This window comes from Aedes albopictus, chromosome 3 (genome assembly GCF_035046485.1).
Source record: "Aedes albopictus strain Foshan chromosome 3, AalbF5, whole genome shotgun sequence".
NCBI lineage: Eukaryota > Metazoa > Arthropoda > Insecta > Diptera > Culicidae > Aedes > Aedes albopictus.
In genome coordinates, this window is record NC_085138.1 from 154,936,194 (window position 1) to 154,947,661 (window position 11,468).

Genomic DNA, 11,468 nt, shown 5'->3' on the forward strand with positions numbered 1-11,468 from the left:
TTACGGTTTTCGGATGTAGAAAACATACACTGTAGAACTGTGGTCTAGAACTAACTTTATTACTAATGCTAAGCCTTATATATATGAATGAATGTACAATACATTCTACCTGATTTGACTCATTATCTTTTGGGTCCCTTTCTTATTATCTCTACTTTGTTATCGCCGCCACTATCGGTGCGTCACTATTTTCATTACAATTTATGGGTCTCTTTCTTGGTCCTTCGTAGAAGATTAGTTTATGACGTAATTGTCTTAGGTAGCAGAGAATTATCAACTATGCGCATATTGCAACTAACAATATGCCATGCGGTGCGCTGTATAACTTAAGGAAAATGACAACTTGAGTTTGAAATGCAAATTGATTGATTCGCGTTCGTTACATTCCGGACCCCGTAAATCTACTAGATTTACAATAATAATTGTCGATAAGCGATTTATTACTTATTATATGAAATGATATTAATATTGTCTTTTTACTTAGGACTAGACATTTGTGTTGAATTTTGGATACACATTGCTGGTCGTGGTAAACGACTACCATACTGCTTCAGCATTTTATATAGCGATAACTTTATGATTTTAATAAGCCTCTCCCATACTCCGCCGAAATGGGATGCCGCGGGAGGATTGAATGTCCATTTTAAGGCTAATGCTGCCGCATCACCGTTTCTCATTCTTTTATCAATATTCACAATTAGTTCTTTTAATTCATTGTCAGCTCCAACAAAGTTGGTGCCATTATCGCTGTAAAGGTGCTTAATTTTTCCTCTTCTGTTTTGAAAATTACGCAAACAGACAATAAAAGAATCTGTATCTAATTTCTCAGCCATTTCGATGTGAACTGCTCTACTAGACATACATGTAAAAATCACACCCCAACGTTTTTCTCTTGATCGTTTTACTGCAACTTCAAATGGACCAAAGTAATCCACTCCAGTATGCGTAAATGGATACAAGAAAGATTCGGTCCGATAATCTGGTAAGGGTGCCATCATGGGTGGTACTGGTTTTGCGTTAGCAATAATGCATTCTTGGCAATATTTCTTGACCTTTTTCAAAAGTGACCTTTGTTTAATAATCCAAAACTTTTGAAGAATAGCTGCAATCACGACATTGTCATTCTGATGCAAATACCGTTCATGATATGTCTTTACAATTAAAAAAGAAATATTATGTTCATATGGTAATATAATTGGCTTTCTTGCTGATTCGGGTATGCTTCTTGCGTGTTCCAATCTTCCTCTTGCTCTGAGTACTCCATGATTATCAAGCATTGGACTCAATTTTCGTAAGTTGCTGGATTTTTCAATTTCTTTACCTTCTTTCAGTAATGTTACTTCCTCTGCGAAACAATCCCATTGAGCTTTTTTGAATATCGCGTTTTCAACCCATTTTACATCATCATAATTAGTGCTACGATCAAAATCTGTTTTATTTTTAATCCAATCGGTAAACTTTTTTATTATTAGAGTTCGCTTAACCAAACGCCACCAGTCCAAAAAATAATCGTCCTGAATAAAAGAGTAAGGATGTATTCTTTGATGAATGTTTACATAGTTTCTCAGCTCTTCATCAGTTTCCATACTTACTGTCCAGTTTGGCCAATAACTTTCTGATTTTCTTAAAAACGATGGTCCATTGAGCCATAATGATGCTCCCTTTTTAATTTTTGTACCTTCATCAGCAGGGTTTAATGATGATTTTATATATCTCCATTGATCCATTGAAGTTGTTTCTAAGATTTCAGCAACTCGATGAGCTACGAATTGCTTATACCGCCTATGCTGACTATTAATCCAGGCTAGGACAGTTTGACTGTCTGACCACATGACGCATTTTGAAATCGAAATTCTTAATTCTTTCTTTACGGTATTCAACAATCTTATCCCTAATATTGCTGCTTGCAACTCTAAACGTGGTATGGATAACATTTTATTCGGTGAAACTCTTGCCTTTGCTGATACTATATTCACATCAGTGCCATTTGCAGTAACACTTCTCAGATACACAACGGCAGCAAAAGCATTTTCCGAAGCATCTCCGAACATATGCAACTCATAAAACAATGCATTTCTCAAGGTCATACATCTTGGAATCTTAAAATGGGTGACAAGTTTAAGCATATCTATCCAAGAGTTCCAAAAATTTGATAAACTATCTGGTAACTGGCTATCCCAATCAGAAGATTCTTTATGCCATTTTTGTAAAAGAATTCTACCATGAATTGTGAAGTTCGAAATTAACCCTAAGGGATCGTAAATACTCATTACAAACGAGAGAGTTTCTCTCTTTGTAATCAACCTTGTGAATTCCAATCGATCAAGTTTTAATTGAAATTCGATCAAATCAGTTGTTGTATTCCAATAGATACCCAATACTTTATCAGTTGGTATTTCTTTATTCTCGAACCATTTTATTTCTGAAACATGAAGTCTTTCTGAAGGAATAACGTTGGCAAGCTGTTGCGAATTTGTAATAAAATTTCTTAGATGAAATCCAGCATACTGTTGAATATTTATAACACCCTGAACAACTTCAGATGCTTCTTTAATTTCATCAAAGCTATCCAAATAATCATCAACATAAAAGTTATTTTCAGAAGCCTCAGAAGCCTTTGGAAAATCATCCTTAAAAAGCTGTGCATTATAATTTTTCACTGCTTGAGCACAAGCAGGAGAACACGTTGATCCAAAAATCATTGATTCCATCACATATACGCTCGGATCCCTATCGGCCTCACATTGTCTCCAAAGGTATCTTTGTGCAGGCTGATCTTCCATAACAATTTTTATTTGCTGAAACATTTCTTGTATATCCCCTGTAACAGCGATTTTGAACTCTCTGAATCTTAGCAAAACACCGAACAAAGATTTTACTGTGTCAGGACCGGAAAGCAGTGCTGAGTTAAAAGATACTCCTTCTACTGCTGCAGCTGCATCAAAAACAATTCTTGATTTAGGTGGGACTTTGTTTTTATTTGTCACAATAAAATGAGGCAAATAATAGGTGTTTGGATGTTCCTGTAGTAGCTCACGTGGGCTAAGCTTACGGGCATAACCCTTTTTAACAAATCCTTCAAATGACTCAATTGCCCATTTTCTTAGCTCTGGTTTCCTAGCTAATGTCTTCTCCAGTATTTCCAAACGTTTGAAAGCATTATTAAAACTTGGAGGGAAACTCATGCTTTCAGTTTTCCACAATAATCCTATTGAGTAATGTCCGTTTTCATATTTAATTGTATTTTTAATAATTGATTCAGCTCTTTCTACTTCTGCTGATTTTGGTAATTTATTAACGACGTTGACTCCAAAGTTTTCAGTAGAACAATAATTTTCAAAAATTGCTCTTAAATCTGTACTTTCATGCTCTCTAATGCAAAAAGAATATGAAGGCTCACCTCTATATACCTTACCGAAAATCAACCATCCTAGTTTGGTACGCGCTGCCATCGGCGAGTTCTCGTCACTTATCCTTCTGTCGGTCGTCAACAACAAATGAGCGTGCTCCATACCAATTAAAATCGTGGGCTTGGCGTTGACGTATCCCTGAACTGGAACATCAGCTAAATAAGTGAACTCCTTCTTCATGTGTTTAATATCCAATGTTTGCGTTGGAAGTTCAATGTCCTCGATGGTCCTGACATCCTTCATTGAATAAGTTTTTCCTCCATGTCCGCGTATCCACAGCTGTACTCTTCGGCTAGGTGATTCCTTTGAAACGTTCTGCGTCCAGGTTAATTCCAGTGGTTCTGACCGTCCATGGAGCCCAAGTTTATCCGCTACCGATTGATCCAAAAGGCTTAATGACGAGCCGGGATCAAGGAAAGCGAATGTTTCCAAAGAGAGGTTTCCATTCTGCAACGTTACTGGTACTATTTGATAATATACCGTTGATTTTCGACTTCCATGATGATTATTGTTAGTTTTGTCCTTCTCCAGATTTTGATTTTCCTTGGGTTTCTCGACGGCTGCTTTATGCAATAAACGATTGTGCATTCCCTTGCAACCGTCTATTTTGCATTCTCGCTTGCTTCTGCAAAACTTACTACCGTGTCCTTTGTTCAGGCAAGAAAAACACAGTTTCAATTGTTGAATTCGTTGTTGCCTTTGCTCAACATTGAGGTTTTTCAATATGTTGCACTTGAACGTTTGATGCTCATGCTTACAAATGTTGCACTGCATTTTTGAAGGATTGTTATGAATATTGATTCTGGGCTTTTGTTCCTTTCTTGTAGGTGGTGCTAATCTCCGTAATGTCGTTGCGTGAGTTTGCAGCCACTTATTCAAATCATGGAGAGTTGGCTGACTGACATTTCTTTGAAGCGCTTCTGTCCATGTTATCTGCATACTAAATGGTAGCTTTGATACTATGTCAGTAATTAACCGATAATCATGAAGGAATTCTGGCTTGGCCAATGTTTCCATTGTCACAACCAAATCGTCCAATGCGTTAGCAATATCGATAGTATGGAGTTTGGGTTGATTCAATGTTTTTATCAGCTCGTTCAATAATTGCTGATAAATAGCCTCCGGTCTCCCATAAATTTCTTCAAGCCGTTGCATTATTCTAGGAACATTAGCAGCCCCTATCATCAAATTTGACACGCTCTTGGCAGCTTGGCCATACAGAGCTTCTTCCAATCTTGATAAATTTTCGAGATTGGTAAATCTACCTTCGGCAGATGTGTCCTTAAAAATGCTTTTGAATTTCGGCCATTCACGAGCCTCTCCACTAAATTTTGGAAGCTTGATTAATGCTTGCCTCGTCGCATTTAAAGAACCTTCAGACTGACGTCTGTTTGCCACATCTTGTTGAATTTTCAGCGATTCATTTAGCTGGTTCGCTAAATCAAACTTCACTTTTACGTCCAATAATGTCGCTCGTTCGATTTCCAGATATTCGCATTTGGCGCAAAGGAATCGCTCTTCTTGTGACGGCGTATGCTTAAGGTGCACACAACTAAGGTGGAACCACCTATCACAATCGTCACAAGACACCATATTATCCTTGGTGTCAGCTTCCTTGCATAAACGGCAGTTTCCGTTCTTATTTTCCACGAATTGGAACATAGCTTTTGATTTTGCCATCGCAAATGTTCACTTTACTCTCACCTGGTTGTTTGCTGCTACTTTGCTTCTCTGTTTCCTTTTGCCGGATCTGCGCGTTCACTTCTGATGACAGCTTCTAAAGGTATTTCCAAACCTTTTTGTTAATTCACACACTGCAGTTTCACTATTTTCAAAAAATGTCCAATGTCCTAGTTTCACTTGAATTACCACTCTGGGTTTTAATATTCAACACACAAGGTATTTTTAGACACGATTCGTGAATATCTATTCACAACTTTCGAATGTTTGCCACTATTGGCTCAAGATTTGTAACAGTTAAATTTTGTGACAATGCACAACACTCAGACTGCACTCCTGGCGACAGTAAACCACGTTACAAAATCAATCACTGTAGCTATTTATTACGACAACTTTTTATATTGTCGGAGTCCTTTCCACTTATTCTAGTTGATCTCCGCGCGCCGGTATCACTGCACAATTTCAACACAACGTCGCGAGTACTTTCCTCTCTGGTAGTTCACCAAAATGTGACGCCGGAGCTTTACGGTTTTCGGATGTAGAAAACATACACTGTAGAACTGTGGTCTAGAACTAACTTTATTACTAATGCTAAGCCTTATATATATGAATGAATGTACAATACATTCTACCTGATTTGACTCATTATCTTTTGGGTCCCTTTCTTATTATCTCTACTTTGTTATCGCCGCCACTATCGGTGCGTCACTATTTTCATTACAATTTATGGGTCTCTTTCTTGGTCCTTCGTAGAAGATTAGTTTATGACGTAATTGTCTTAGGTAGCAGAGAATTATCAACTATGCGCATATTGCAACTAACAATATGCCATGCGGTGCGCTGTATAACTTAAGGAAAATGACAACTTGAGTTTGAAATGCAAATTGATTGATTCGCGTTCGTTACACTGTGTGCTCTGCATTACGAAAACATTGCAATAAAAATAATCGTAATGTTAACTATTTGCTTCAGAATAATATATGGGAGCTTAATAATAACACAGTTTCAAAACATTTATCTCACAAAAATGTTTTTGTACAAGTGCAAAAAAAATCACAATAGAAACCACTCAACGTTGTCAGGGAGAAGGGATGCATTCTCAATGAGGGTTGTTAAACTTTTACGAGTGAGTGGATGAACGATGATCAATAAATCAACGATCCTCACCGTTTAAATGCGGTACGGCTTCAGAATGGTGGTTCCCATTCGATTCGCTAAAACCCCCGCATGGCCACATAGTGCTTGATTGACTAGAATTGATGGAAATATCTTTGCCAATTGAAACGTCTCCAGTAGACAAAAGCGTGAGTGTGTGATCGAATAGACGCTTAAACACTTGTTAATCACGCTACATACGATGGGCAAAGAACCTTTCCATTGATGTTTACAGATTTATAAGATAAGGTGTGTCGTACGCTTTTATCAATACATGCACGAGCCATAATGATTTCAGCTGAACCTGTTGAAAAGGAAACCGATTCGATTGATAATTTCTAGCAGCAAAAAATGGAACAATGTCTTCAATGGTTGACATGCGGGATCAGTTTCCATAATACCCAGATAATATTATGCCTAACTGATACCGAAGATATTGCGAGTCTTTGAGTAAAACGGTTGACGTTTTGCGAACCTTATCTTAGTTGGAATCTTCCGATTGTCAACACGTGTTTTTCGAACAAGCACAACTCTAAATCCAGACTGAACCGGCTCATTTGACGAAAACACATTTCACAAAGGTTGCAAAATAGTTGCAACACGTGCTGCAGCACCGCAGACAGGTGCACGGTGCACCTATCTAACCTATTTACATCAAATGCGGCGTCTCGGTCTCGTCAGCTGCCAGTTGCGCTGTGATCAACTAGTTTGCTCATATTTTAGAATTTCAGCTGACTCGCCAAATGCCGCGTTGATTCATCATAATCAACATCCGCACAGCATTACCCGCATTCTAGCATCATTCAAAATAGTGTGTATACTACAGATGCAGTTATTTTTAGCCAGGACCCGTCGGGACTCGGACGCACTCATCAGCGCTCCATTGATATATTTACTCACCACTAACGGTATTTGTATTATTATTTATGTATTTTTGCGTAGCATATTGTCGCGTAGCCTTATATACCGCCAGATTCATTTACCAATGTTCATATTTATGCGTACATAAACAACGGGTTCACTTCAGCACACACCAGTGCTGCTTAGTTCATTTAATGAATTTTCATCGGTCGCTGTCAGAAATGAACTCTTCAACCTTGATTAGAGCAGTTGCATCGGATTGCTGAACGCGGTTACTGTTATACAGGAATAGCGTTGAACAAGCAAGTAATATTGAAGTAATTGAATATTGCGATTTTTTTCGACTTAGACTTTGATGCCATAAATTTCGTCTTACTCATATTTCGCTTTCGATTTCGCTGTCACTCTCAGTCGCAGGGGTTTTGCAACTCGCCCGATAATGTGACAGTTTTCGCCGGCCGTCTCAATGTTTACCATTAAGGTCTTTTGTTCTCGGTCCACCAGCTGGTCATGGTTACACAACAAAACCAGCTGGTTCACCGATGTTTAGGTTCATCCTTATAGAGATAAGTGACATTTCAACACACGAACACTAGCGCAAATTTTTCCTCACACAAAAGTGCACGCCGATTGAAAGGCTATTCAGATTGCATATGCAAATATTACCCAATCGAATTGGGTAAAACGGGTAAATAATGATAAAACCAACGTCCGGGGCAAGAGTGCAAATATTTTCCTCGCAGTTTCACAACTACATCTACAAAAAAGGCACGCATACATTTGAACGTGATTACCTCTATTGTTCTCAGCTACGAGCTGTTTATGTTTTCATCAGAGAAAATAGGTAGAGAAGCGAAGAGTGTGAAGCCAAAAATACCTTATCGAACCGTCAAACTGGTATCCTATCGAGCAAAATCAACAAACCTTGACGATTACCGCATAAGTATTGCAATCATTTGAAACATATTTTTACCAAAGTTTTTAAATACCATGGATAACAGTATAAATAACATTGATTCCTTGAATTAATGAAAATTGTTCCATTTTGGATCATCAGTTTGATAATGCCTAGTTAATAAAACAACAGTATAAATAGTTTTCAAATGCGGTATGCGAGATAGGCACTACCTTCGATGGGTGGATTAATCTACTTTGCTGCAGTTGCCAGCATCCGAGTGATGAAATCAAAACAGAAAAAGTGTTGCCGTTCTGGCGGCTGTTCACTCTTCGCTTCTCTACCTATTTTCTCTGGTTTTCATAACAAAATCAGTTGGTTTCGCCTGAATCGGAGAAAGAAGGATTTTCGCCTGTTAGGTTAGTACCATATTAGGGCGAGTTCAATTTCGTTGCTTAAGTCTGGTAATTCGTAAAAAATCAATAAATCTACTGCAATTCAAAGACATTTTGTGTTAGCGCATTTCTCGCGTTACATTTGAAAAGGGCCTATCCCTAAAATGTGAACAAATCGATTTTGATACCATTACATAGCAACAGGCCCCAACAGTAACCTACTGTGCAAAGATCATCCACCTAATCAGAATAAATTTTCAAAACGGCCTATCCCTGCTTTTTTCTCAATCATTCATTAGCCCGTGCTTCAAATGGGCCAGTAACGGTAAAATTTTGTTTACATTGGTAGGCCTTCTCGTTTAACCCTTTATAAGACAAAGAAAACTAAACGAGATGTCAACCAAGGGGTGGTCACTCTACACAGTGTGCCAAACACATACTGGGCACATCTTTGGCACAATATATCACAATCATAGGCACCGTTGGAAAAACAAACCTTCTTTGATTAAAAACAAAGCTGACAGCCGTTTAGTCAAAACAGTTACCGCAAATGCAAACGGGACATTCGCGTCACGCTCTGCCGATGATCTGTATTGGACGTATGTTTTTGGAATCGGTATTGAGACTTCCATAGATCTGGTGAGTCATTTCAGAAGGTAATGGAAGTTCGATACTTGGTGATCCCGAGTGTCATTAGACCCTTAGGAGAACCATCCATATACCGTGGACTTTGTTTTTTTTTTAAGATACTTTGAAAAGATCATTATATTTTTCAGACATACTTTCTGAGCAAACTAGAAGCTGAGTATGGAACCATAAGCAAGCACCTAAAACATATTTTAAGGATTCAAAATTTATTCAACCAATCACTTGCACGGCTTACCGACGAAAGGATTAACAAGATAGCTTATGTTTCGAAACATAATGCTTGTATGCCCTTTTCAAATGTTGCTCCAGAATTGTGATTAAAGCTTTATTTAGTACCAAAAAATACCCAAGCGTTGTTAGTACAGTAGACGTTCGATAAGTGCAACATGTTTACGTTCAAGGGGCTAGCCGCTTGGAACATTGTGCCAAGAGGTGCCAAGCATACCGTCTTATACGCTGTGTGGCACACCGAGGCACTCTGAGGCATAATTTTGACACTTGAATTTGGGTGAAAAAACTAGGCAACCATGTGCATTTGACCTGCAAAATGAAAACAAACAGTTGGTTGTCTTGGTTGTTGCCAAGCAAAATCTGAATCATCAAGCAGTGGCACTTCGGGGTACACTGAGGCACAATTCAATACCCGGTGGCACACTGAAAATAATTGGCGCAAGTAAAGATGTGCTCAGCGACTCCCCCTTGTTTACGTTTCAGTTACCGAATGAAATTCGCTAACTGCAACAACTGACAGCCGTCAAACAGTTGTCAATTGCTGTTGGACGCAGCCAGAATGCACTCAAAAACATCCCATTGCAGTTGTAGTGCAACTGAAAAACATCGCAACTCTGTTGACGTTTCGTTTTTGACAGATAGTTGTGCGATAACTGCAAAATTGTTGCACTTAGCGGACTTGCAGTTAAAAAGCATTGCAGTTAAACCGTTTGCACCGAGCGAACGTCTACTGTAATCCCATTTTTGTGTAAACCGAAAAAGAAGTTCGAAATAGGTTTATCGAGCCGAAAAATAAAAATGTTAGGTGGCAATATAGTTAAACTCGAGGGGTGGATCACTACCAAAACAACTGAATCGAAAATGCGTTAGAAAATTCATGATTTAGACTAATGCGTTGAAAAATGCTTTGAAAATGCACCAAAAGATTCAATGCGTTGAAAAAATGCACGAAATAGGGTTTTTGACCCCATTTCCGGCACAACATGTATACAAAATTGTGCAATACTTAAATTCACAACGAAACGACCATTTTCGTCCATTTTTCCATCTGAATCAGATACCGTCTTACCCCTCTGGTTCGACACGTTTTAATACGACACTTTTTAATTCGTACCCCGCTTATACGACACATGTCGAATTAAAAAGTGTTCAAATGTCACAGCGATGTACACTGTAAATGCAAAACAGTTTGATATTGCGCTTATACTCGCACCCACAGCAACTCCTCTTGCAGCCGCAAATTTCGGAAGTTCTGAGTTGGTGCTATTCAACAACCAAACCGCTTGGAGACCAACCGGAATGAACTGAGGATGGCAACGATCGTAGAAAGAAGGAGCTTTTCATTCGCGCCACCGCAATATTTGATAAAATTATGTTTCATAACAAATCCGGAAATCAAAACAAAAACATAAATAGAGTTGCCAAATTTCAATGAGCATGGTGGTGTAGGGTGGCCAGTTTGTCGAATTAAAAGTTTACCCCGGTTATACGACAACAGTCGGTGTCGTATTAGCGGGGTAATACGGTACCTTATTGCATGGTCATGGTCGTTTACAGTGATTGTTGTGAACATTTTCTGCCAGAAAGTTGATTTTGAACGAGTTTGGTGCACCTAGTCCAGCACAAATTCCCGGCACCAGTGCCAAACTTCCAGCCACATCAAATGGGACATCACTTCAGCACCCATCTTTGTGCTGCCGAAGTGCACCCGTCTGCGTGTAATAGTTGTTTTGAGCACTTGTGCGGTTTCATAGTGAAAGTGTAGCTCATTGACTGTGGATCCCGTTGCGGGAGATGATTACCTACGGAAGTGCGTTTGGAAAATATGCGGCAAGTGATATTTTGATTTGTTTTGCTGTGAGTGCCGAGAATTGGTGCTGGTGCCCAAGTAGTTCGAAACCCTACCCACGTATGTTTAAACCTTAATTCGCCAATGCGCAACAAAATGCACCAATGCGTAATGTCAATACAAAAGACTGAATCGAAAATGCGCTAGTGATGCGCATGTGCTAGTGATCCGCCCCTCGGTTAAACTGTTATCTAACCATTTGCTATGCAGTGCATTGTCTAAAAAACTGGATAGTTTCTTGACCATATCCTTTACTGTATTGCAGTATATTTGTTCGAGAAAACTAGCAATTTTTTATGGTAACCAATATTAACCGCCTATCCCACATACTGTAAATTGGCGGA